At 48.6% G+C, this 26,208-nt stretch overlaps 1 protein-coding gene and 1 long non-coding RNA gene across 5 annotated transcripts in view; one reads left to right on the forward strand and one right to left on the reverse strand.

Annotated features, from left to right (window-relative positions):
• The first annotated feature begins 2,712 nt into the window (after window positions 1-2,712).
• ELMSAN1 (ELM2 and Myb/SANT domain containing 1) overlaps window positions 2,713-26,208 on the forward strand; it is a 62,858-nt gene continuing 39,362 nt past the window's right edge. For 2 of the 4 annotated variants that reach the window (XM_011370892.2, XM_011370894.2), the window contains exon 1: window positions 25,824-26,174. The gene's annotated coding sequence lies outside the window, so the exon portion shown is untranslated. Of the gene's footprint in view, window positions 2,865-25,738; window positions 26,175-26,208 lie in introns of those variants that run through there. The other 2 variants (XM_011370893.2, XM_023537074.1) reach the window with 2 other exon arrangements.
• Window positions 22,648-25,540, reverse strand: LOC111746114. The gene is made up of 2 exons (XR_002782943.1): window positions 25,414-25,540; window positions 22,648-24,853 (listed from the first exon to the last, which is right to left on the reverse strand). It is a non-coding gene; the product is annotated as an uncharacterized LOC111746114 (long non-coding RNA).

Consider the following 26,208-nt stretch of genomic DNA (forward strand, 5'->3'; position numbering starts at 1 on the left):
CTGATTATGCTGAGGCCTTGGGGATCAGGGTAGATGCCCCAATGAGGAGGAAGTGGACACCTGGACAGATGTCAATTCTTGTGACATAGAGACATCTGCACGTACTATCAGGTTGGTGACACCCAATACCAGGGCTGCCTGGGACTGAGCAGCAGCCCACACCTTCTGACCTAGTTTAAATTCAAAGATGACCCTTGCTCTGTTGAAAGAGTGAGGGCTGGGCCTTCTTCTGTTCTTAGGATGTATGTGTTACACTTAAGTCTCGTCTAGGACCCTGCCTCTTTCTCCATGTTCTGCTTTCCAGGTGACAGACCAGGAAGGCTGTGTGGGATTGTCACTGGACCCACATTGACTTCTCTTTTGGCCTACGTGTTAGTTATCTACGACTGCGTAACAAATGACTCCAACATATATAGCAGCTTAAGACAACGAACATTTATTATCTTACAGTTTCTGTGGGTCAGGAATCCAGACAGCTTAGCTCAATGCCTCTGCCTCAAGGGCTCTCATGAGGCAGCTATTGGCTGGAGTGGAAGGTGTCATCCTAAGGCTCAGCTGGCATGGTGGGGGTTATCCCTTTCCAAGTTAACTCATGTGGTTGTTGGCAGGCCTCGATCCCTGTCTACAAGGCTGCCTTATGACATGGCAGCTGGCTTCCCCCACAGAGAGTGATCTGAGAGAGCGAGAAAGAAACAGAGCACCCAAGATGGAAGCCACAGATTTTTTTTATAACTTAATCTCAGCAGTGATGTCACATGACTTCTGCCAGCATATACAATTTGTTAGAACTGAGTTAGTTAGTCCAGTCCACACTCAAGATGAGGGGATTACATAGGGTGTGAATACCAGAAGTTATGGGATCATTAGCAGGGGGCGTCCTCAAGGCTGCCTACCACAGCTTCCACAGTTTGCAGTACTCCAGCAAATGCCACCCTATACAGAGAAAAAGCAACGCGTGTGTGTGCATATTTAAGTGTCAAGCCTTCACAGATTTACACTTTGGCTAATTATTCCCGGGCATGCAGAAATACTGAATATTCATGAAATTGTGACTGAGAATTTAGAATGACAATCCTGAACGAGAAATATTCTGCTCTTGTTCTAGCAGAGTATCACATGATTGTTTTTAGAAGCCTGGGTGACATAGTCTCTCTATTCCTCTTTATTATGTCTTTGCTTGCCTTAAGCAGAATGCAATAAAGAATTGCTTCTCTCTGTTACAAAACTGAAATGGGCAATCCCTCCAAGGTCTCCTCACGATAGTGTGATGTCATGAAAATTTCAGAGAATTATAATTATTGAAAGTCTAATAATGCACTTATTTCTCAAACAATATTATTTTTCTGACATGGTACATTTCCTATTTATATAGTACCATTAAAAATGTCTCAGTAAAAATCAGAACTAGTGCATAAGAGCTGCAATGTGGGGGATTTCATGTTGCTAGGAGAACTTTGATCCTCATACTCCTAGTCTCTGGGTAAGTCTGTGTTTGTGGCTTCCCGTTAGGTATTAACAGCAGGCTTGCAGATCATTTCCCAGATGTCACTTTCCATCAGTTTCACATCCACCTTTCTGGACAAAGGCTTCACTCAACGCTACAGTTTCCTGTACTTTATTAAGAAGATGAAACATTGAAAAGGGAGGTTCTGAGATCTGGCCAATGTGCTAGTAGAAGCAGTATTGGGGAAAAAAAGAAAATTGTTGAGTCCTAAGTGCTAACTGATGCTTTTGAACCACCTTTTAAAAAGCTCCCTGTTTTCCACAACAAGCTACAATGAAGCTAATGTTTCTGTTATGAAAGCCCTCCACTGCAGTTTCAAATGTCTGCCTTTTTTTTTTTTTTTTAAGCCACAGCAAAGGCTAACCTCCGTTTTTCTTTCCAACTTCACTGGATCAGGAATTCTTCCCTAAAGACTGCTGTTTAACTACTTTGTTGCTTTTTACCAGAAACCAAAGGTGGCTTTTTGTTGTAGTTTTTAATAAGGTGAGCAAATTTATTTTGGGCAATGATAAGTTTCAGAACGACTCCTGCCTGAAGCTCCTCTCCTCAGCACTCCACCCTACCCTCTAAGTCACTTTTGGCCGGTGGCGAAACGTGGAATGCATCAGGCCCCAGAGATCTTCTGTGCTGAGTGTAAAGGAAGAGGTGGAAATCGCAGGGGTAGGATTAGAATAGAAACCATTTTGCAGCCCTAACTTAGGCGCTGAATAGCCCACCCCACATCCCCCTTAAGTATGGTATAGTAAACATGCTACACACTTAACACCAGTGGAAATCACTAAGGACACGCGTGCGGACCTTTTGAGGAAATGTAGGAAGGAGACCGGTGTTTTAAGGCCCTTCTTAGGCGTTATTTGGCAAAACACAGAGCACGCTCTTTTCTGACATGACCTTCTCGCTCAGCACCCAACGGAAAACTTTCTCTTCCCCCGCCGCTCTGTTTGTGGGTTGGGTGTGTTTCTTCTGGAACCCCAGCTCTCTGGGCTCCCTGAACAACCCCAACACCTCTTTCCATACCCAGCCCGAAAACAGGCTTGACCGCACTTTTTCCGCGCGGAAACGACCCGGCTGGAGCGAGCCTTCCCCAGAGGGGTGCAGGCTCGGCAGACAGCCGCCGACTTCTTTCTGCAACCGAGGGCGCAGAGCCCGGCAGACGAGGCCAGGGGCCCAGGGCGCGCGGGCGGGCGGGCGGGCGGGCGGCTGCAGGGCCCGGCGCGCCACCGCGCGAGCTGCTGGGTCACAGCCCGGGCCGCGAGGAAGTGACGACTGCGCCGTCCCGAGAGCAACAAAGTTTGAGTCTGCGGGCCGCGATCGCCTGCGCCCTGCACCCCTCGGAGCAGCCCCGGGATCGAGCGCGCAGGTGAGCTGTGGGCTCGGCGCCCCCTCCGCCGCCAGGGAGCCGCCGTGGGGCTCGGAAACCGTCCGGGCTGGGGCTTGGCCGCGCGGGCGGGTATGTGGCGGGCCCGCTCGGGCCGGCCGCGCTGGGCGCCAGGGTGCGGCGGGCGCTGCAGGGAGGGAGCTCGGCGACGCGGTCGGGGGTCCGGGCTGTGCCCCTGTGGTCGCCGATTTGCCGCGGGACTTAAAACAGCCTGGGCTGCAGGCGGGCAGCTTCAGGCGCCGTTCGCGAGGGGAGGGGTGCAGGGAAGGGGCTTTCCGCGGCCTGCGTCCGGGGCCAGTCCTCCGCCCCTCGTCCCCGGCCGAAAGGCGGGGGCCCGCCGCTCCCGGCCCCCGCCTGTGCTTCCCGGGGAAGCGTGCTCTTCCTCTTCGCAGTCCCCGGTGAGGTCGCAGGAAGGAAGTTACAGCAACTTTCCCCCCAGTTTTCTTTGCTTGGCCCTCCAGTGACGAAGAGCTGAGCAACTCGGAAGTTTGGGAAAACAACTCTCTGTATTTCCAAAAAGCAAAACCAGAATTGCCCCCAAGCCCCCTTCAAACAAATCCCTCCTGACTCCCCACCTTATTTCCTCCCCCACCATGTGCCAAACCTGACAGTAATCACTAAGGCCTAACACTTTGCAATTTAGCCATAAAAACTATCAGCACACCCACGTACATATGTGAGTGTTTTCTATATAAAACTCCGAAACCCGCTTCCAATGGACTGTGTGGCGTGTCGCTCTTTTCTGTTTTCTGAAACTGCTGGGGCTGCAGGAATGTGCTGGGGAACTTTGATGGTGGTTCCCGCCGCTCTCGGTACCCTCGTGGCGCAGGATTTTTTTTTTTTTAAAGAACAGCTGAGATGTTTATGACAACCCTGCAAAGTAACGCGAGGCTGCCGGGCCAAGCAGGTGGTCCCGGGTCCCTGGCTAGGGGACTGCAACTGTGGCAGCAGTGGCCTGGCAGCTGCGGGGACGCGTCGGTGTGTGCAGGAATGTACGTTCGTGCGGTGGAGACTCCGACACGGGATGGCTAGAGGTTGAATGGTGCGGTTCCTAGCAGCAGCTTCCTGCCTGCTTGTAATTACAGCGCGATTGCACAGTAAGGCATTGTTGGTGTGGATGTTTATACACAGGCTATTGTGCAAGACCTCGGTAGCAGAGAACAAAACGCAGATTTGCATTGCAAATAGCCAAGAGAGATCTGGGCCTGAGTTGCAGTCACCACTCAGGTCTTTTTGGCCTTTAACCTTAGCTAGGTGATTTATTTCCTTGCTTCTCCCTTAACTTAGGACAGCTTGCCAAATGCCCAAGTGAAGACAGGGTCCCTCCACTCCCACCTTAGCCTGAAAACTATCCCAAGAGCTGTACCCTTATTGGTGTCTGTAGAAAATGTGGGATGACGTCAGCAGGAAAGGGAGATGGGAGATGGCTATCAACCTCCCTAAACGGGAAGGCAGTTTGAATTAGCAGAATTGCACGGGTGGCTTGATTGGGGCTTGGTTACAAAGAGGACACGTCAGACATGTGTGACTAAACTGGCTGGCAAGCTAGACTTTGAGCCTTGAAGTGTCAGCTGCAGAAACTTAGTAGGTGGGTCCTAATTCCTGTATTGTGTTCTGGGCAAAGGGAAGAGTGCTGGGGCTTTGAGGCTGTGTCTGTGATGGTGTCTCGGGTGGGGATGGGGGAGGCAGAGGAGGGACTCATGTATATTTTCTCCAGAGGAGCACCCAGACCCACTTCCTGAGCAAGGCCTGCTGTACAGTCCTCACACCCACTGAGCTGCCACGCTGCAGTAAGGGATCTAAACCTGCAAGTGTGGAACGAAGGCGATACGTTCTCCTTGAGGGTCTCAGAGACACAGTCAAAAAGCATGTACAGGTTGCATGTAGAGCCATTTTTCTCACGTCCCAAATCTCAGCCCACTCTCATCGGGCAGCACACAGCCCTGCTGGGCGTACGGTGTGGCTCAGTGGCACCACCCCACTGCAGTGCCTAGGCAGTCTCTCTGCTCAGAGTGGAAGGTACCGATGGTCCTGGCACACTGGAGGTCCCCTGTGCCTCGTTTTCTCTCTAACCAAGTAACTGAGTTTCACCTTGGAAGGAAAATGCTGTTTTGCAGCCTCATGCTGCTGTGTGTCACAGGCACAGTGACCTTTTGTCAAACTTTAGGGCACAGTCCCTGGCAAACACCTTTGTACTTCCAGAGACTCGAGGGAACATGTGAAATTAGAACATTTCTGGGAATTCTGGGATATATGGACACAGTTGCCACAGGGAAATGAGGTTTAGAGCGAAAACATCACCACGGTAGGAATTCCTGTGAATTGCACAACCCCTTCTTCTGGGTACGTTTGGGTTTTTATTAGGTTTGACTGTCAAGGTTCTGGTTAGCTGCCTCGCTTTACCAGGGCTGCTTTAGTAATGGCCTGCTGGGGCCCACCGCTGGGCTTGAGGGACAGAGGATAGGAACAGCCCCTTCTGGCCCCAAAGAAAAGACAGCTTTGAGTTTGTAATCCTTTGTGTTCATATAGAACCCGGAGAGAATAAAAGTGCCCAAAGGAGCTGGTGCAGGAGAGCGGAGGAGAGGGACCCTTTGCAAAGGCCAGAGAAAGAAGGAAGCCCAATCCCTGGAGTTGTGGAGCCACCTGGAGCAGCAGCCTGCTCATATCTCCAGTTCGACCTGACTGGGTTTTGTGCATGACTCAGGCCCTGCCCCTGGCTTGCTCAGCTTTGCCTCTGCATTCAGAGCTTGCCCTGCAGTTGTACGCAGCAGCCGGAAACTAATCCTGACTTCCTTTCCCACCTTACGTAAATGTTGGTTTACGGCCTGAAGTTGCTGCCCCGTTCACGGCCCCTGAGCAGCCCTGCCTGCTGCCTCACTATGCATAATTAGGAATCATATTTAAAAAGTTCCGAATCACAACTTGACAGAATTAAAACATCATTTTATTGTTTTAGAGAAAAAACTGTTGGAGGTTATTAGAGAGCTCAGCAGCCCTGGAAAAAACCCCAAGGCACCCCTGGGAGAGGCAGATGGAGGAGTCCCCTGCAAGAGAGTCGTCTTAGAATGGAGGCCTTTTGTGCTCTCCAGGCCCCATATTTATATTTCAGTTCATCTGCCTCCGCCCAGCTGCCTCACTCCCTATTCCACAAACTGGTGTTTTGACATCATGACTAACCTCCAAAAGAGGAGGCAGAACACCCCCAGCCAAAAGAGGGTATTCCACACTCTGAAGAAAGTGCTGCCTTTTCTAGACTAGACGCCAGGCAGTTCTGTCCTGCAAATTTGTTTCCTTCTTTAAAACGTGTCCCCCTTCATTTCTCCTCACTGAAGCATCTCTTTGTGAGACCCTTAAACCTCCACCCCTCCCACCCCCCCACCCCCGCGTCTACATGACACAGGGCACTGCTTTACGACTTCTGTCTCAAGTGCCACTTGAAATACACACAGGGCTTTGAATAAGCCTGGGATAAAGGGCTCCTCTGTAATCTCACTTAAAATGCCTGTTTGCAAGGGTCACCCTCCTGCTCAGCAATCTTCAATGACTCCCCACTGTCTGCATGGTAAGGATCAAACTTCTAGGCTGCCAGTCAGGGCCTTCTGCACAGGGGTCTGCCCTCCGCTGCTCTCCTGCCTGAACCTCCACGCTGACCCAGTGACCCACTCTGTGTGTTTGTCCAAACTGCTGGTGGCAGCATTCCTACCTCCTATGCCTTCCCGGAAGCCTGGAATGCCTCCTCTTTCCTCTCTTCCACTTGGCTCGATCTTGCCTCCCGTCCAGTCCTTCTGTTCAGGGTCCCCTGTCCCAGCCTGTGAGCCTCCCCCAGGAATTTCAGTAACATTCACTGGGGCTCCAATCTGAAGAAAACCTTGAAACCCGGTCCAAGGATTTTCAGCTTCTCCTTTGGGCCGTGGCTCTGATTATACCCTTTATTCTGAGTCTTAAACATGAGTTTCGGTAGATCAGTATGGTCACTTTTCAACTAAACTGGAAGTCCCTGTTTTGTATGTCTTTGTGTCCCAGGGCCTGGTACTCCACTCATAGCAAGTCCCAATAAACGATGGTGATAATAATACAAATGGCAATACTGTCCACTTATGCATAGGTACCCACAGCCAAGCTAAGCACCGAGGACCGTGGTTCCTGATCTTTATTCTGAGCAACGCTGCCCTGCCTCCTTCTGCCAGTTAGTCTCACTTCGGTGCCTCCTCACCATGTGCCTCATGTTCAGCACCTCTTCCTCCTCGGTGCCAGACAGTGTTTGTGCAGCTTCCTTGTCCTGATTTGGGCCCGGTTTACCGGCCCCATAATGTCCTATGCCCGAGCACCAGCTCCCAGGGAAGAGCATTCATTGCCTGGGTTGGCCTGGCCTCCCAAGGGAACCAGACTGATAGGAGATAGGGCCAACTCTCAGGCAAGACTTATGAGGAAGGCAAAGAGATGCTTCCTGGTTGGCTGCAGGTTTGTTTTGCCCATACAGGTACTAAACCTATAAAACCAGGCCAAACTATAAAACTGAGTCTTGGGGTGATCTTGACTAAACGCTAACATTGGGCTTGACTAGGTGGATTCTGTTGTCTCCACCCAGTTCTCATGCTGTGAATCTCAACCTTGTATAAACTAAATTTTTTCTTTTTTAATTGAGATAAAATTCCTATACCATAAAATATACCCTATTAGCTAGATTATTTTTAAAATTTGTTTTATTTTAAAATAAAATCTGGTACATTCTCCCCCCCCACCCAAGTTTTCTATTAAAAAATGTAATACATATATATAGTTCAAAATTCAAAAGTGATAAGTTATACAGTGTACAGTAAGTCTGAAAAATAATTTTAACATAGACAAGAGATTACTATAAATGCAATAGAAATAGAAAAATAAATACCTATTTTAACTAACCTTGGGAGAAGAAAAACAGTTTTAAGAAAGATGCAAAGCAGAAGTCATAAGAAAATATTGATAAATTTGATAACATAAAACCTTGGAAAAATAAATTTCTCATCTTTTAATGGTTCTCATATCTTCAGTCCTTCAGTGTCTTAGGCAACTACTGTTTGTCATTTTTCAGCTATGCTTCCAGGTGCAGCCTCTGCAAATAGAAGAAATATGAATATATAAACAAATGCTGGCATACTATACACAGGGTTCTGTATTCTGTGTTTTTCACTTAATATGCCTTAGAGATTGTTTTGTATCAATGCATATAGAGCTGCCTCGTTTTTCCCAATGGGTAAATTGTTCTCCACTTTATAAAAATCCCATAATTTATTTAACTAGTCTCCTATTGAAGAGGATTTGGGTAGTTCCAGTCTTTTGTGACTATATGCAATGTTGCAGCTAATATGCTGAATTCATTTTTAACTGAAAGTTGTTGATGAACCATATGCAGGTGAAACTGGGATCTACATAGAAAACTATTTTTGGAAAGTTATGCATAAACTGTATTGAATAAGCCAATATTGTCTAGAATCTGCCGTTTCACTTAAATAATCAATTCTTACAACTGAATAGGATCTTGGGGACTGTTTTTATCCAGCCCCTGTTTTATAATAACTGCAGTAACAACATCTCAGAGAATCCTGAGGTTAAGAATTTAATCCTATGGTAACTCTCATTTTTAACTAAGGTTCAGAGAGAGTAAGTGATTTCACTAAGGACACACAGCAATAAGCAGAAGAGTCAGGGTACAAACCCCGCATTCCATTTGCTTTTGCCACCCTGCATTCATCATCTTAGCCATACTTCCAGCATGTGTATTTGTAAACGAAGGATGCCATCTCTTCAGTGTCCGTAAGGCCATATACAAAGATTTTAAAAAGGGGAAACTTAAAAAAAAAAAAAAAAGAAGACTAAAAAGGGTGGAGGGGAAGTCTTTAATAAAGAAGAGAGTGGGGTGCTTTTTTGATAGACTTCTTACCACTGTATTATCTCATTGCAATCTTAGTTGATCTTAACTGCTGTCAACCTGTGAAGTGCCTAAAATCTCCTACCCAGCCTCAGCTGGCCAGTAAGATTACTTAGAGTTTTCTAAGTGCAGAATATGGTTTTGGGCAACACTGAGGAAATGGAGGCAACCTCCCAGTTCCTAAGATCCCAGGCATCTCATGAGGGACCCACGAGAAGGTCCGGTAACACAGACTTGGTACCTCTTGAACAGCCAGTTAACGCAGACCCAACCGTCCTCACTGGGCATTTACAGAGCAGCTGCAGTGCTCTCAACACTACATGTAGCACAATGAGGGATACAAAGTGGCATCCCACCTGCTCCTTCCCCCCAGGAGGCTGGCAGTATAGTTTCTGAGATAGGCCGTACCCAGAAAGAAAAAGGAATTCGTTTTTACATCTGTCTCCTAGGACAATGGGATTTGGTGGAGTTGCATTTTCTGGGGGTCAGTTTCTAAAGTTAGTGTGTAAGGTGAAAAATAAGACTATAATTGAGATTAACCTTGAGAGTCCTTCAGGAGGGCACCAGGTAGGTGGCAGGCATACTGGCTCTTGATACTTAAATTCATCTTAGCCTGTTCCTCCTGTTCTGGGAGAAATTACAGTTTCTAAGGCTGAGCACCAGATAAAGTAGTTGGCTTGAATTTGGGAGCTATGTAATAGGAAATATGTGTGTGTTTAAATACTGGTCTCACTCAGCATGCTGAGATGCTTGAGCTCTGATATCTCTGAGGCAACAGACAGCAGGCAGCAGGCTCAGGGCTCTTAGTCCATGGTCGTCCCTGAATAGATGGCCGATTTATAAGTTAGGAAATAACCATGTGAGGTTAAGCAAGAAAGGCTCTTAGAACAGGTGAGCAGGTTGTCATGGAGAGGAGATCCATGGAGTGGGTTTTAAACGGTATTGTATCACCCAGGATTACAGATGAAGGACTTTTGTTTGGAGTGACCTGTCATTGGTGCGGGGCTAGGAGAGGGCAGTGCCCACGTGTAGCAGACACTTCTCTGCTCTAAGGCCCTAGCCCTCTATGTCTGCTCTCCTTCTCTCCCCTTCCCAGTCACCCCTCCACGGTCTCCCCATTGCAGGCTTTTGTAAGAAGTCTGCAAGGAATCTCCTGTATGAATCTGTGTCCACTTCTTCTTCAGCCTCCCAATAGCATGTGCTCTGGGACAACTTAGGAGCCAAAAGCCACTCCCCGCCCCTTACTTCCACTTGCGCTAGGGGTGTTAAAATCTCAGGATTTCCTCTGCCATCTCTAAGGGAGCTGTGCTGAGCTATCTCACTGGCATTTAGGATCTGACCTCCACATTATGGAGAAAAAGAAAACCAGCCATAGCAGCAGCAGTGGTAATCCTGCCCATCACGTTCGCGGGGTGCTTTCCCTCACACTTGTCTTCTTACACTCACTCAGACTACATACGTATATTGATTCCTTACTGTGTGCTTAGCTCTGTGCTAGGTACTGAGGATACAAAGAAAAAAAAGATTCAGCTTCTTCCTTCAAGGTGCCCATGGTTTGTGAGGGAGGCAGACATGCACAAAAGCCAAGAGCAGTTAGTGCTACGGATGTCACTGTGAATGTGTCGAGGGGTCTCGTGGGCTCAGAGGTGGGACTGCTCATTCTGCCAGACTAGAGAACGGAGGACTGTTAGGAAAGGCCTGGGATGGCCCCAGGGCTCTGCGTGAACACTGTGGAATTAATGAACCAGAGGCTTTCTGGAAGAGCTGATGTTTGAGGTGAGTCCTGAGAAACGAGTAGGCGTCCACCAGGTGGCAAAGGGAGTCAGGGCATTATAGGCACAGAGAACAGCTCAGGTAAGGCCTGAAGTGGAGGCGTGTCACAACACTGTTGGCCCTGGGAACTGCAAGCAGTGGGGTGTGATGGAGAACTGGTGCTGAGAGAGAGAGAGAGAGAGAGAGAGAGAGCGCGAGAGAGAGCGAGAGCGAGAGCGAGAGAATGAGTTGGGAAATTAGATTTTCTTTTTGAAATATCATTCATCATTCAGCGGTGGTGGGGAGGATTGACTGGACGTGGAGGAAGGTGGACGGCAAAGACAACAGAAAGGAGGTCATTGCGGTCACTGGGGCAAGATGGAAGAGTAGTGGAGGAGGGAGAAGCTGGATTATAAAGGTGTCAAGGGATCTGGGTTGACAGGCCTTGAGGACCAAGGGAGAAGTCAGAGCGTTTGCTCAGTTTTCTGCTTGAGACACAGGAAAAGCAGCGGATTTACGGGAGACACGATATGTCTAATTTCTGACATGTTGAGTTGGAGATGCCTGTAGGGGAGCCAAGAGAGGTCTTTTGGGCAGTTAGACACATAGATCTACGGCAGGAGATCTCCAAGAGATGGCATTGGGGCGATGTTGCCCCTCCATGAACTCTAACCAGACCACTCCCCCAAAAATATCATTTAAGTTAAAAATGATTACTTACTGCACAGCCACAGCTTTAAGACAAGTTCTAAACAAACCTGATTGCCTCCTTTTAGCTCCCTCCATCTATTGGACATTCTGGAGCAAACATTTGGGAGCCACCAGAACATGGAAGGCAGTTGGAGCTAGGGGAGTAGATGGCACCACCCATGGAGAACTCATAGTAGGAAGTGAGGGGATCACCATTTAAGGGGCAGGGTATAAGGGTCATCAGCAACAGAGAGAGAAGGAACTGACCTTGAGGAAGGGAGAAAACCAAGAGAGCGTGGTGTCATCGAAGCTGAAGGAGAAGGGAGCTTTGTATTTTTTGAAAACAAAGCATGATTTTGTATTCCTAGTACAGCCCATGGTACATAGAAAGTTCTCCATAAGTATTTATTAAGTCGGATTGAGATTGATCAACTCTTGATCACTGGGGAATGTCAAGAAAGAGGACTGAAAATAACGATTGACTCAGGAATTACGAGGTTACGGGGGCTTTGCCAGGCGGCTTCTTGTTTGATTTAACCTCCCTGTGAAATAGGCAGTGCAGGTATCACCTCTCCCAGGGTTGAGGTGATATGTGCAAGTTCTAGAGCCCAGGTTTCCTGACTCCAAGTCCACTTTTCTCCGAACTGGTGGGGAAATGAGGAAGAGTCCAAGGGAGCAGTAATACCTTTAATTTCTGATATTAATGCCCCAAATGGGTTATCTGGTCAGAACCAGAGACAGAGTAGGTTGTTATATTCAGCATTTATGGCATTTGTCCATATTCGTGATTATTAGGTGGCTATGATCCTCTCAGATGTGTGGATGTTTAAATTAGACTCTTTTCACAGAGTAAAAGATAAAGGCTTGAGCACAGATGTTGTCTCAGGGTTGAGGAGCCAGAGTGGAGGTGGAAGGACAGGTTATGGGAGTACAGGTCTTAGACTGCAAATGCAGAAGCTGACTCCGGCCAAATTAAGGGGAAAAGTGATGCATTGGAAGGATGTCTCGTAATGCCCTGAATGCCCTGGAAGGCTGGAGAATGAGGCTCAGAAATCGACGTGGACCTGTGGAAAGTTGGGTGGTTGGAACCAAAGCCAAGGTGATGATGCAGCTGGCCTGGCATCACTGCTCCTAGCTGACCTGAATGCCACCAGCCCCTCCAGAGTGAGTTCTGAGCTCCCTCTGCTTTTTTGTGCTACTCACTCCAGAGGCAAAGCTGAGCATCTGGTTGGCCAGCTTAGGTCACATGTCCATGTTCTCGCTGTTGGGGGTTTTGTAGAGTGAGATTCTGGAGGTTACAACTTCCCTAGTGTCAGATGGAACTCTGCCTCCCACCAGGTCTCACAATACCAGTTGCCTGAAACCTAAGGATGGGTGCACATGCCCAGTGGACAAGTGTCCACCGTAGAAACTAGACCCCGTTCTAGCCCTCAGATTGGGACAACTGGACAGTGCTGGACGTGGGAGAAGGAGATGGGGCATCCCACTTAGGCCATTCAAAATATCCACATCTTGTTCTTAATCTTTTTGGACATCTTTCTGACTCCTTTAGCTTCCAGCTAAACTTTAGGATTCTTACAGGCTCTGAAGAGTATTTCATTAGCAACTGGATTTCTCCTTTGGAATCTGAATGATTCCAGTGGAAAAGAGAGGTCATTCCAACATCTGGATCCTCGCTGCACATTTGATTTCACTTGGAAAACTTCAGCGCTGCCTTGTAAGGACAGTGGCCCAGGCCGGGCTAACAGGCAGTTTATAACTTGAATTCTGTTTCTCTTCTGGGATTGGGCAAGACTGGCAGGGCCAGAGGTGTTTGGGAGGTGCTGCCTTGCTCTTCAAATGCGAAGTCAGAATTTTGACTTCAGGCTTGGTTTGTGGAATGATTGAAGTTCCTGGTGTCCGAGCTGGCCAAGGCAACAGGACTGGGCACCTTTCCAGTTCTGAAGATGTTGACCTAGTTAGATGTTCTGCTCACTATCCTGCCTGAGAGAGAGAGCTAAAGGAGTAAGGGCCTTTCGTCCCATCCCTTTCCAGGTTCCTCATTCATACTAGGGGAATACCGGCTTACTTCTTGCCCTCAGATCTTTTGGTTATAGCTCTTTGAAGCAAGGGCATGATGCCTGAAATCTTGTTCATTTTGTTCCAATAACATTAGACAAAGGAATTAATTTCCCTTAAAAAGAAAAAGAAAAATGCAGTTTTGAACTTACTGAACTCTTGTCTGTGGGGACCACTAGCATTCCAAGGGTCTTTTCCCTTGGTGCCTGGGAATGGGAAGCTGCTGCCTCCTCGGAGCTGGGTGTGTCACGGGCTGGGTTCTTACAGCCAGGTGATTCCTGAGGCTGAGGCTTGGTCACCAATGTGGGGTCAGGTTGGCCCCCAGGAGGAACGGTGTAGGGTTGTTCCTGGCCAGTGTTGGCTTTGGCACAGTTTATACTGACCTGCCCATTTTTGTCCAGATGAAATGAAATTGCATTAAAAGCAATATTGAAGTAGAAAAGAAGTCTTGAAGGACCTGAGTTCTTTTACTAAAACACAGATTTGCTTATGTTACCCCTCTTAAAAACCTTTGAGAGCTGCCCAAGTTCTGCAGGAGAAACTTCACGTTCCTTGGAATAGCACACAAGGCCTTCTGGGAGCCCCAGCTCCCACTTCCATCTCTTGTCCTGCTGCTCTCCCTTAGCTAGTGTCCATGTATGTTCTTTCTGCTCCTGGACGCACGTACTCCTATGTGCCATTTGTGTATTGTTGTTTGCTCTGCTTGGAATGCCCTCCCTGCCCTTTTCCTCCTGGCAGACGCCCACAGGACTGGCCAGAAGTCACCTGCTTCCTTGCTGCCTTCCTGAGCTGCCACCTTAGCATTTCTGTGATTGAACTTCTCCACTGCAGGACGCTGGCATCAGCTGCTGGTGTACCTAGTTCCTCACTAACCTAGACTTGTGCCGGGCACATGGTAGGCAGCCTGAGGGGATGTGGGGGAGCAGGGGGCAGGCCTAGGACCTGGCCTGGGTCAGGTGAGTGATTGGTGAGCTGGTTGTCTTCATGATGGCCACCCTTAGCACCTGCTGGTGGAGCCACTGCCTTGGTGACTTTGCTGTTTTTCTGAGCCTGCCAAGGAGACCCTGGTGATGGGGGGAAAGGGACTTTGGGGATACAAAGCCTGGCACATAGGTTTCCATCACCCTGAGGGGGACTCTGAGGAGGCGTCTGTGATAAAAGCTGGTTTAAAGGTGGAGGAGACTTCCCTCCCCACTGGTCCCAACCTTTAGAGAAGGATGAGTGCTGGCTGCCCCTAGAGGACCCCTGCGTTTTCATGCCTGATACTGTCCGCTGGCTTTGCACAGAGAAAGGATTAGGGAAAATGAATCAGCAGACCATGAGAGGAGAGATTGGGCTCTTTAAAACGAAAGCTCTATTTTGTCTGGTGACAGGACAGTCTGTGGCTCTTCCTATAGGGGGGAAAGAGGAACAGAGTTTCCTGACAATGATCATAGGGTACAGCAGGAGCCCCAAAACAGGGCCTTAGGGTCTTGGTTTCTTTATAAAATGAGAGGCTTAGACTACACATGGTCCTTTCCTGCTTGAAAATTCCACAAGCCTATGAATGGAGCCCAGCAGGTGGTGTCTTTATGGTGCATCACAGTGGGGGACCTGGGTGACTACTCAGAGGCATTCCTAATATGGACTAGTTATCGTGGTCTGCATGCCACTTAGAGAATGCTGTGGGGTAGCATCTTTCCCACAAGGCTGATGAGGAGGACTTTCTTAAAAGATTTCCTTTTGTAAAGTCGAGCCACCCTTAGGGCTGAGCTCACACATGAATAGGCCTACTTGACCAATGGTGAGTGTATTGCTTATGGCATTTGCTAAGTATGTTTCCAGAACCTAAAAGCATATAGTATTTCTAAAATCTCCTGTAGGATCCCGTTGAAGTACGTCTTTGTTCTTGGCCCCTGGAAGATCAGCTCAGGGGAAGCTTGAGTGGTGGGGTAGGTTTGATGCCCAGGGACGTGTTGGCTCTTTGGGAGGGACAGTATGTGGAATCTGCCTTTGTTTCTGCCTCTACAGAGCCTGCTCCCCACTCCTATCCATCTCAGCCCTCTACCTTTCTACCCACATCTCTCTGTCCTCCTTTATCCCTCCACAGCAAAGCAACTGAGCTACCTCCAACATCCATTCAGTCATAGGGTGTGCACTCCAGATGCCCAACCCGCTGAGGGGTTAGGAAAAGTGGATTTTAAGAGTAGACCTTGACCGGTAGGATTGAAGGTATAGTCAGGAAAACTACTTTGGAAAATAGACAATCCAGGTAATTCACGTAGAACAATGTATTTTTTAAATGTAGAACTTGAAGCTATAAAAATGTCAGTTTCCTTTTACCTATTAGAATTACTCTTGGGAATTTATTCTAAGGAAATCAGTCTGAAGAGGAGAACTATATGCACAAAGATATTTATAGCAACATTGTTTAAAATAGCAAAAAACTGTAAGTAACCTAAATGTTCCTTGTGGTTATATAATTCACGATACCAGGACTCAGTGAATATTGTGCCACTGTTAAATTAATATAAAGATGATATTCATTGGGAAAATGATGATGAATTTTGGTGGAAAAATGTCTTCTGTTTTAGCAGGCAAAATTGCACATACATTCAATGAGTGCATGAAAACTGATTACACTGGTTATGTAAATTGGCATAAGATAAATGCTGGATTTAGGTGAAGCGGTTATGGAGTATTTGTTTGTTTGAAATTGCTTTAGTAATATATATATATAGCATATACACTTAAAAAAAAAAAAAAAGACCTTAACATTATCAAAGACTTTGGATCTGGGTGGGAAGGAGGCCAGGGGAGGAACTCCAAGCCTCCCATCTGTTACCAAGATGACAGAACTGCTGTCTTGGCCACCTGCACTGCAGGGGCTGGGGAATTCAGATTGGTTAACTTGGGTCTTTTAGTAACTAGAGGCCTGACTTCACTGCCTGGCTCCCAGAGTGGACTGCCTGGTGCAGGTGACCCCCAAGTGGCCTCAGAGACCCAGATGATTGTTTCCACTTGAGTTTCCAGGGAACCAGCTCAGTGAGCATGTGTGGCCCTGAGGCTGGGCTCTGAGCCACCCCCTCACCCACAGGAGGGGACAGCCCACTATCTCTGTAGTTCAAACGGGTAGCAGGGAGGATGTGCTTTGCAAACTGACCTCCTGCAGCCCTGCTTAACTCAGTTGGAACCAAAGTGAGTTAGTGTCTGGGGTGTTTCCAGTGTTGCACATATTTATTGTAATATTGAAACTTAGAGATACCCTTTAGTGCTAGTCTCATTAATCCCCTCCCCCCACATTCATCCAGTCTACCTCTGGCTTAGCAGGCAGGGCCCTCTGACCTCCCATCTTGCCATGAGCTCTGCTGGGACTTGCAACTACAGGTGTGGCCTTGTGGCTGAGCAGCTGACCCTCTTCTGACCACTTTCTCATATCTTTGGCATCTCAGAGCCTCTGGACGCCCAGTGAATGGCCTTCTCATCCACCACTCCCTCTAGGGTTTGCCTCTGTGTGTATGTAGCCTCTTCTTACTGGGGAACTTTCTTGACATGTGGAAGGTCTGTTCGGAGGGCCCACCATCATCCTTTCCCTGTGAATATGCCATTCAGGGCAGGAGATGGAGACTCCTTGGTGCTGTTTGGAGTCCTGAGGTGGGTGGGAACTGGAGAGCACTGGGCAGGCTTGGAGAGGGCAGGTTGGAGCCTGCAAAACAGAAACCACTACAGCAGAGCACATACAGAGAGATGGCCAGACACTGCTGGGGGCCCTGGTTATCTCAAGCATATATCCGCTAAGGCCAAATTCCAGAACTGTCAAAGATTTGGATTTTTTTGTTGTTGTTATTCCGAGATCAGACTGAAATAGGGCCCATGGCTGGAGGTTTGCCAGGATCAGAGAAAAACTGGAAAGCACATGGGGTTAGGGCTCGCCTGGATACTCATGAGGGGTATGCAGGCCAGTTTCATGTCTTTCGCGACATGGATGCTGGTGTGTGTGTTTGGAAGTGGGAGTGGGGATATCCACATGCTTCCCTAGAATCTCACTCCTAAAGGGCCTGATCCCACCCCCACCCTCTGCAGTGACCTCAGGCTGCTCCAACGAGATCATTGCTGGTGGTATATTAACTTTCACAGAATCTAAGTAACAAGCTGTCTTCCTGAGCCCAGGACCGGGCTCATCTCACTGCTCGTCTCAGTTCCCTAATTTAGAGACCACGTGTGTGCCCCAAGGTTGTCAGCAGCTCGATGTCTTGAAGCTTGAAACACATTTCCATAGAAACAATGCTATAAATGGTGGTTGGGTTCTTAGGCTAGCCCACAAAGAGCCCTGGTGTCACCTCCCAAGTTGCTGAAATAAGGTATTAGTAAAATTGAGAACGCAAAGGCAGCAGTTAAGAGTTAGCACCCCAGGATGGTGGAGGTTAAATGGTGTGGGTTTATTTATGTAACTTTGTTTCTTTGAGGAGGGGTACCTTTCATAGCCCTCCTGATAAAGGAAGCTCTAGGGCCTTCCCTCTGCCCACAGTCATAATCCCCTCCTTTCTTAGTTTACCTTCCTACTTCCTGCCTTATCAAGCCAGGGACCTGGGCCTCCTTGACCCCTGGGACCCTGGGTTGGGGTATTTTTATGATGAGGAAATCCTCTTCAAGGGCCCTTACATCATCAATGTCATCATCGTCATTGTCATCATCATCATCATCATCATCATCATCATCGTCATCATCATTATTTAAACCATCTTGACCAGCTCAACAGAATAAACATTACACCTTAGCAATTTACATTGTTCAAAATTCTCTTCTGATTGCTGTTAATGTTCCTGTGGCAGTTTTAACATAGTTTGTAAGTTTACTTCTATTATTTCTTTGTGCTGATTTTGTCACTGAACGGTTCATCAAATGGTTTCATTTGAGTGTTTCTGTGTGTCAATCCATTTCATTCTGTTACCATGCCATGCCATAATCTGAATGGATTTCTAGCTTTTGGGTTTATATACAGGTGCTATGAACATCTCTTATAAAAATTCCCTTGTGGTATTTTAAATTATTTTCATGGGATATGGTCCCCTGACCATAATTAGCTGGTCAAGGTGTTAAACACTTGTTACAAAATGCCAAATCACATTCTAGAAAGATTCGAACAGTTTACAGTGTCACGGCAATGCACCTACAGCTGTCTGATGGCCCTGCCAATAGCAGCTTTCTTGTTTTGATTGATTTACTTATTTTCGCGTTGACTCTGGCCATAATGGGTCCTTAGTGACGTTCTAATTTGCATTTATTAAATTGCTGCTGAGACTGTCATTTTTTTGTCCTGATGATTTACCGTGTGTGTTTCCTCATGTGTCAAACTATGTCTCTGTCACTGTGGAGCCTCCTCACTTCTATCTCATCTCCCTGAACCGCCTTCCTGTTAGGAAACAAAGTCCTGCCTTCCTCACTCAGTCTCACCCCTGGTCCTGGGCTAACTCTTCTCCACCCCTGCCTGGTTCCCCTCTTCAGCCACGCTGGCCCTCAGCCCCCAAATGGCTGGGACTGATGCTTTGTGGGGCGGGGGCGCGCAGGAGGGAGTGTGAGGGACAGACACTGAGGCCTTGTGGTGGAGGCCGAAGGTAGATTTGAGGCCGGGGCTTGTCTGAGTGGTTCCAAAATAGGTTTGTAAAGTGACCTACTTAGAGGGACACTGCTCAGAGAGATTCTGGGAGGAGCCGTAGGCTGTTAGGGCTGGAGAGGGCACTGGGGTTCATCTGGTCTAAGGGTCACCCACTCAAAGGCTTGTAGGGGACGGGGGTAATCTCAATGACAGAGGCTGGGTGGGGCTAAGAACACAGCACAAGTGAGATGATAAACAACAGTGACTTGTGGCCTATGATGGGGTGAAATCTGGGGAAAATTGGAATGTGTGAGTCTCATCATAGTGCTACTCCTTTCGAAGTGCTATTCCTATCATAATGCTACTCCCCTGGCTCTGCTACTCAGCTCCACCTCCAAGAAAGAGGGCTCAGTGTGGCCAGTGTTCCATTTTATTTTCATGACAAACCAGAAATCCTGATTTTTTAGCTTAAATCTCCTGATTTTAAAAAATGTTGACAATAAATTTAAGTCAATTAAAATAGATCACATTAATTACACGAGTCAAATAAAATATAGCCGGGGGATGAGAATGGCTTGTCACCCTCCAATCTGTGATCTCTCATTATTTGACTTAACTGAGAGAACACAGGCCCAGAGAGGTATCCTCATATAACAGAGGGAAGGACTCAGAGAGTTCAGTGGTCCAATTCCATCTGTATGACCTTAGAAGAGATGTTTCATCTTTTTGAACCTCAGCTACCTTATGTGTAAAATGGGGATAATGGCTTTCTCTCAGGGTGCTGGGTGGATCCACCTGGCTCGCATCACTTCAAATATTTAGAAGATACTCAAGAAAAATGTTGTTAGGCCCCGCGTGGGGTCATTCAGAAAATTAGAGGAATAACCAGGTTTAGAACTTTGCTCTCCCGATTCTCAGTCCAGAGCTTCTTCCACATCACATTGCCTGCTTTCATGGGAGTTTCCAGAGGTGTCTGGACATAGGCATCCTTCTGATCCTAGAGAAATTGCTCTCAGTTTATGAGAGCTTGATTTTGCAGCAGCTACTGAGCTCCAGTAACGGGGCCTCTCAGCTCTGTGGACTGTACCCTGCAGGCCCCAGAACCCAGGAGATCAAGTCTCAATAATAATAGTAGCAGTAGTAGTACCATATATCATTGACCCTAAGAAGCCAGTGATTATAAGATATGCCATTATTTTACATACAGCTATGAAAGAGAAAATACTGCTAAATTAAGCCATGACATGCTATCAATTGTAACATGCATCCTGATTTCAGAGATGTTAAAATGAGGGGAAATGTGCATCTTAGAATGGAAGAAATAGAATAGTAATGAAAGAAGTAGTAGTAATAATCTATTAAATTTTATTGCTTACCTCAAGTTTTCATATATATTATTTTATTCGTGCATTTATCAACAAGCATGTACTGAGCCTCTGCCATGTGCAGGCACTGTGTAGGCACTAGGATTACAAGGTAACTAAGATCTAGGTTGTGCCCCTCAGGAGCTCTGATCCTAGTTGGAAGATGGTGCAATAAGCAGCTGTAGGACAATGTGTAGGGGGTGGAGTAAAGATAAACAAAAGGATGCCATGGGAGTCCAAGGGAGGCAGTGGTTGTTCTGATCCTTAGGAGCAGAGACTAAAACAGTTTGGGGTGCCTGGGATTGATTTAGAAAGTGCTGGCAGGAGGAAGAGAGTGAAGGAAGCAGGGAGGGCTGGGGAAGAAGCTAAGCAAGGAAGGATGTGTTGCAGCTGGAGCTAACTTCAGCCATCCCACAGGGAGCCCTGAATTGCACCACCAAGGATCTGATGCCACCTTGAGGCAAGGGGGCTGACCTTTTGGACCCACTCCCCTTCCTTATTCCCCAGCCCCAGTCAATTATCGGCTGCAGTGCTCTCTCCCAGCAAAGACTCCCTTTGAGAAGAGCGCAGCTGTAAACCCTTAGCAGCTGGAGGATGGTGGCCTGCCTCTGCTTGGAGGAGTTGAGTAAGGCTTCCTGGAAGAGCTTCCATTAAGCTCAAGTCTGGTGGGAGACCAGGGTATGGATTTAACCTGTGGATGAAGGGGGGCGAGGGGAGCATGCATAAGAAAGCAAGCATCTTGGGGAATGTCGGGTAGTGTGGCTGTGTGGGCCTGGGGCTGGGAAGTGGGCAGAGTGTGGTCACGGAAGTGTAAGTACCCAATAGGCTGGCTACCAGTCTCAGCTTTTTGCAGTAGATGATAGGAGCTATTGAAAGGAGATATGATCTCTCTGATGGCAGTGTGGAGGGTAAGTGTGCAAGACTAGAAGCAAGATCAGTTAGGAGATGAGAAAATGATAGCCAATACTTATAAAAGACTTAATGTGTGCCAGATACTGTTTGAAGCTCTTATCATCCCCATTTCGCAGATGAGAAAACCAATGGTTAAGTACCTTGCTCAAGGTCATCGAACTAATATGAGCCAAGATTTGGACTCAGGAATCAGCCTGTACTTCTAACCTGTACACTGCCATGAATATGAATGTGGGGTCTTAGTTCATGATGCATCAGTTAAAAATAATGATTTAAAGCATGTCCCATTGCACATACTGGATCTTGGGGGTCTCATTCCTCCTGGCCCACTGCCACAAAGTAGGGAGCTCCAGAGAACAGCCAGTGAAGGAGTCTCTTTGGGGCAAGTTCTGCAGGAGACATGAACTGTGCTGAAATGAGGTGAGGCCTTTGGGAAGCTGGCTCTGTGAAGAAAGGGTGTTTCTGTCCTCACGGTCCTGCAGGCCTGTCTTCCCCGGCAGCCACACCTGTTTTGTCCTTCTCCCTATACTCAGCCAGTCATTGCTCCCAAACTGACAACAGCAACTGGGGACATCTGCAGAAGCTCCCTCTCATGCCTGACAAAGGCACTCAGAACCTGGCCCAGGCCCGCAAAAGAGGGAGGCATAGGTGGGGGTAGGTGGGAGGGCCATGAGATTTAGACAGCTGTGGGCTGGTGTGGCTGCATGACCCTGCCCCTGAACAGGTGAAGCAAATGTGGACTGAGGAGGAGGGTCCCCTGGATTTTCAAGGGTAAAAGAGAGTGCAGGGACTTCTTAGCACATGGTGGCTTAACTTAATGGCTGGAGTATTTCTGAATTCCTGCTCCCTCAGCAAGGACCTGGCAAAAAGGGGTAGAGAGAAGGCACAGCCATCAACAAGGAGTTGTCCTTGTTCAGGCTGGGTGGGCCACACCATGGAAAAGCTTGGTGGAAAGGACACGAAGAACAGGGACTGGGAGAGAAGCCTTTGGAGGGATACCCAGATGAGATCATGAGTCAATGTTGGAAAGAGTCTCTCAGGGCAGAGCGCAGCAAAGGGTCACCCTGAGGCTGGTAGGGTAGACCTCAGGTAGGGTGGACCAGTTCATAACTCCTTTACAGAGGAAAAAAAAATCTTGCCTGGAATAGGTTCTTGAAAGGGAGAAGAAACTGGCTGTGGGAGAAGGGAATGTAGAAAAAAAAAATAATTGTAATCTCTTATTGTGCAAAACATGATACAGTTATAAGGCAGTAATTTGTCCTGGGATTCTCCCTAGAAGGTGGGCATTCTGTCATCATTCATGTAACAAATACTTTACAGTACATCTCTCACGGGCTCAGAGAAGGTAAGTGTCAACTTCCTAAGATCACACAGCAGGTTAGCTTTAGTATGGCTGGACCCAAACTCAGCCCCAGCATTATGGACTTGAGATTTCCTCAGCTGTATTTGTACCCTCAGTTCCCCACACTCCAGTAAAGGTTGATTATTCACGTAAGCACACCATGCGTGCTGGCCTCAATGGAAAGGTCCTGACAGAAGGGACAATGGGAAAAAGAATAAGAATGCTGACATAAGGCTAGAGGAGAAGAAAACCCCTCTTAAATAATGAGTGATAGCAGCAGAATGTTAATGGAGGCGGGTGGGTGGGTAGGTGGTGAGAACTTGGCTTTCTTGGAAGCTTTTTTTTTCTCTTAATAACGCCTTTATTGGGCTATAATTCACATACCACGAAATTCATCCTCAGATATTTCTTAATGGTCTCAGGCTGTGTCAGAAGTGGACACTGGTGATGACCACTCAGGGCAGTGGCAGATCATTCTGAGCAGAGTCCAGAGAGCCGACGTCCTAGGAAGCCTCTCGAATGCCATATTCTATCCTCTCTGGGACCCAGAGTTTGGAATCCTGTCTAAGGTGCTTTGTTTCTTGGAACGTTTCTCAGCAGACACACTTCCTGCTAACTGGAGCTCTGGATTCCTCTCTTCTCTGCAGTCTGTGAAGGGCAGTGGTGGAGAAAAGCCCACTCTTTGCGTAAGGTCCCTGGAACACTTTTTTCCCCCAAAGGGCACCCTTCTTGGCTGCTCCAGAGGCTTGTAGGAAGGGCTGGAGCTTCTAAAACCAAAACTTTCAGTTCACATGTCAGCGATTCTGCACTGTCATATCTGCAGTAAAACTGACCTCCAGGGTTTTCCCGGAAGAGCTGCAGCTTTCTTTACACATCCTCATCTGCCTGCCTTTGAGAGGTAGGCTTCCCCTGCCTGGCAGGGGCCATCTGGGACAGTCTTGAGCCCTCCTTCCCTGCATACACATGAGCCCCTTTCCTTCATCTCTTCCTTTCTGAGGCAGCCTGAATTTGGAAGTTTAGTTGGGGTGAAGGGATGAGCTGCTCCAAGATGAGCAGGGCTCCTCCAGGTCACTTCTGTTTCTCATGTACCCTGCCACCTACATCTGCTTCCTTTGCTGCCTCCTGGGCTAGGCACGGCAGTCCAGCAAGGGAGAGGGAGGAAGTCCCGCCAGGAGTGCCCTTTGGAGTGGCTCCCATTAGTTCCCTGGAGGCTGGGCCCTGGCTCCGTGGTTGCAGGCTCTTCTAGGAATGTGCTCCCCAGCTGGGTTGTCTGGTTGACTGGGAACATCCCTGGGCTGGTCTGCACTGGCTCTCAGGGGCTCGCTCTGGGCTGGACAAAGGCCAGCTCTAGAGGCTAAGTCCTAAGAAAAGGTCAGGATGGCCACAGGTCTTCAAAGAAGCCTGGCAGCAGTGGGAACTGGTGTCCATGTGGCTCTGTTTTTGGTTCCCTCACTTGGATGAGGTATCAGTGAGAAGGAAGAAACCAGACAAATGGAAAAAACAAAAAGTCTTTTCACTGAGCCTCTGCCAGGAGTCCTGAGACTCTAGGCTCTACTTGGGAGCCTGCATGCCTGAGCACCTCAGTCCCTCAATTGCTCATTGCCTTCCTCTGGGGGGATTGGAAGAGGGGCGGAGAGGTGACGAACGATTGGCTTGCTCTGTGATCTCATCCAAGTCACTTAACCTCTCTGAACCTCAGGGTTCTCATCCATAAAACGAGAGGGCTAAAACTCGCTCACATACAGGGTTGTTAAGCAGAGTGTGTGAAGATGTGCTTTGGGAATTGTCAGGAACAATACTATCATAGCCGGTGCTAGATCTGAGAGCCTGGGCTTTTCTTTTTGGAGGTGGTTCCCCAGCTCCCCCATTCACTTTTTACTATCACAGAAACATAGATTTTTAAACTGGAAGGCATTTCGAGATGTCATCTAATCCAGTCCCCTGGCATAATTATCTGTATTTTGTAAATAAGACTGTTTTAAGTTGTCATTACTTTGACATGTCTGTCATAGCAGGTTGCAAATAAGCCTCTTTCACTTGGGTGGGGTGTGAGCTCGATGCACACAGGTGCTCGGGCCAGCAAAGGGGTGGAAGAGGACAGGAAGGTCATGTCCCTTAGAAGCAAGCGTGGGTTTTCGAGGTTTGTAGGCAGAAGGTCTGAGTGTTGTTTCTGTCATCCTCTGGAGGTAGGGAGGGGGTGGAGGCCCCTGCCCTGCAGGCTCAGAGGGGCTGTGAGAATCACATTCTGCCCTCCCTTCTCTCTGAGAAAGCACCTGCTTGTCAGGACTGGCGGGGTGGGGGAGCGGCTGCGAAGACATTGTATTCTTCAGTGGTTTTTTTCTTCAAAGGAAAGATCTTCTGAGCCATCTCCTTGGGTAAAACAAACAAACAAATAAACAAAATGGAAGGAACCAGGAAAAACAGGGCTCCTTCTCCTGGAATTTCTCTTGGCCCTTGAAGCCTCACTGAATGTAGGGGTCAGCAAGAACCTCCTGAGCAGCAGAAATGTTTCCCATCTTCCCAGCAGCCAGGCCAGAAGGCATGGGGGCGAGGGGCGGGGATGGATAGTGGAGGAAGGTAGGGGGATGTGGGCATGCAGTGAAAAGCTGCCCGAACTCTGGCCTCAGTTGCTCCAATTAAACCCATGAGCTTTTCATCATCTAAGTAATAGAAACGTGGGTCTTTTAGAGAGGCTGGGGCCAGTTTCTGAATAACCTCTACAACACTAAGATGCTGGTGAGCCAAAAGTGAAACTTGGGGAGGCTGTTAACAAAGTGCCTTGGAGAGGATTGTGCATGATTTACCGTATCCAAAACCAGAGAGTGATTCTTTGTGGAAGAAAGCGACTCGTGTCCTCCCCAACATCACACACACACTTTCCTGGCAGGCCCGATGGGTTTCCAAACATTTCGTCACCGTCTCCTACTGACCTTGGTGTGAAAGCAACGAGCCGCGTGGCCTGTTGGTTCCAGCTAAGCCATCGGGGGCGCCGGTCTGGGCTGGGGGAGGGTGGCGACCAACTCCGGAGTGGAGGTGAGGTCTGCTGGAAATCCCCAGCCCAGGCAAGCCGCCGAAGGTTTAAAGACGCCTTCCCCGGCCTTATTTGGTCGCAGGAAGTGGGCGGCGCCGGGCCTGCTCCTGGAGAGGCCGACCCGAGACAGTTGTGCTGATGAAGTGGTAGAGCTGGTTCCTGCTCGCCGCCGTGCCGCGCGCGCCGGCCGGCCGCTGGGGCTCCGCGCTCCCAGCGCCGAGTTGTGCAATCCTTTGTAGCACGCCAGAGAGTCCTCCTCCTTCTCTGTTGCCTCTCGCCCTCTCTTTTTTTTTTCAAGCTGTGAGCTCAACCGATGAGTCAGAGCAGTGCAATCCTGACACTGCATCGCAGGACTGGGGGTGACACGAAGGGAGGGAGAGCGATCGCGAGGCGGACACCACCGGCGCGGGGTGCGCCGAGGATCCTGCGCCGCGAGCGAGGGGTGACAGCCCGCGCGTCCCGCCCGGGCCCTGCCAGCAAACTTCCCAGCCCCTGGAGGCGGGCTGCTGGAAGCTCTGCGAGCGCCGCGGCGAGGCGGCGGCGTCTGTTTGTGTTTAAAATCGGGGAGTGCGTGCAGGCTGCTGGAGCCTGGGAGGCGACCTAAGGCTGCGGCCCGCGGCGGAAAGGGGACAGTCGATGCCGGAGCTCGGGCAGGAGCGGGTAAGTGAGGCTGCCAGGTCGGCGGCCGAGGCCT

This window comes from Pteropus vampyrus, unplaced genomic scaffold (assembly GCF_000151845.1).
Source record: "Pteropus vampyrus isolate Shadow unplaced genomic scaffold, Pvam_2.0 Scaffold177, whole genome shotgun sequence".
NCBI classification, from domain to species: Eukaryota; Metazoa; Chordata; class Mammalia; order Chiroptera; family Pteropodidae; genus Pteropus; species Pteropus vampyrus.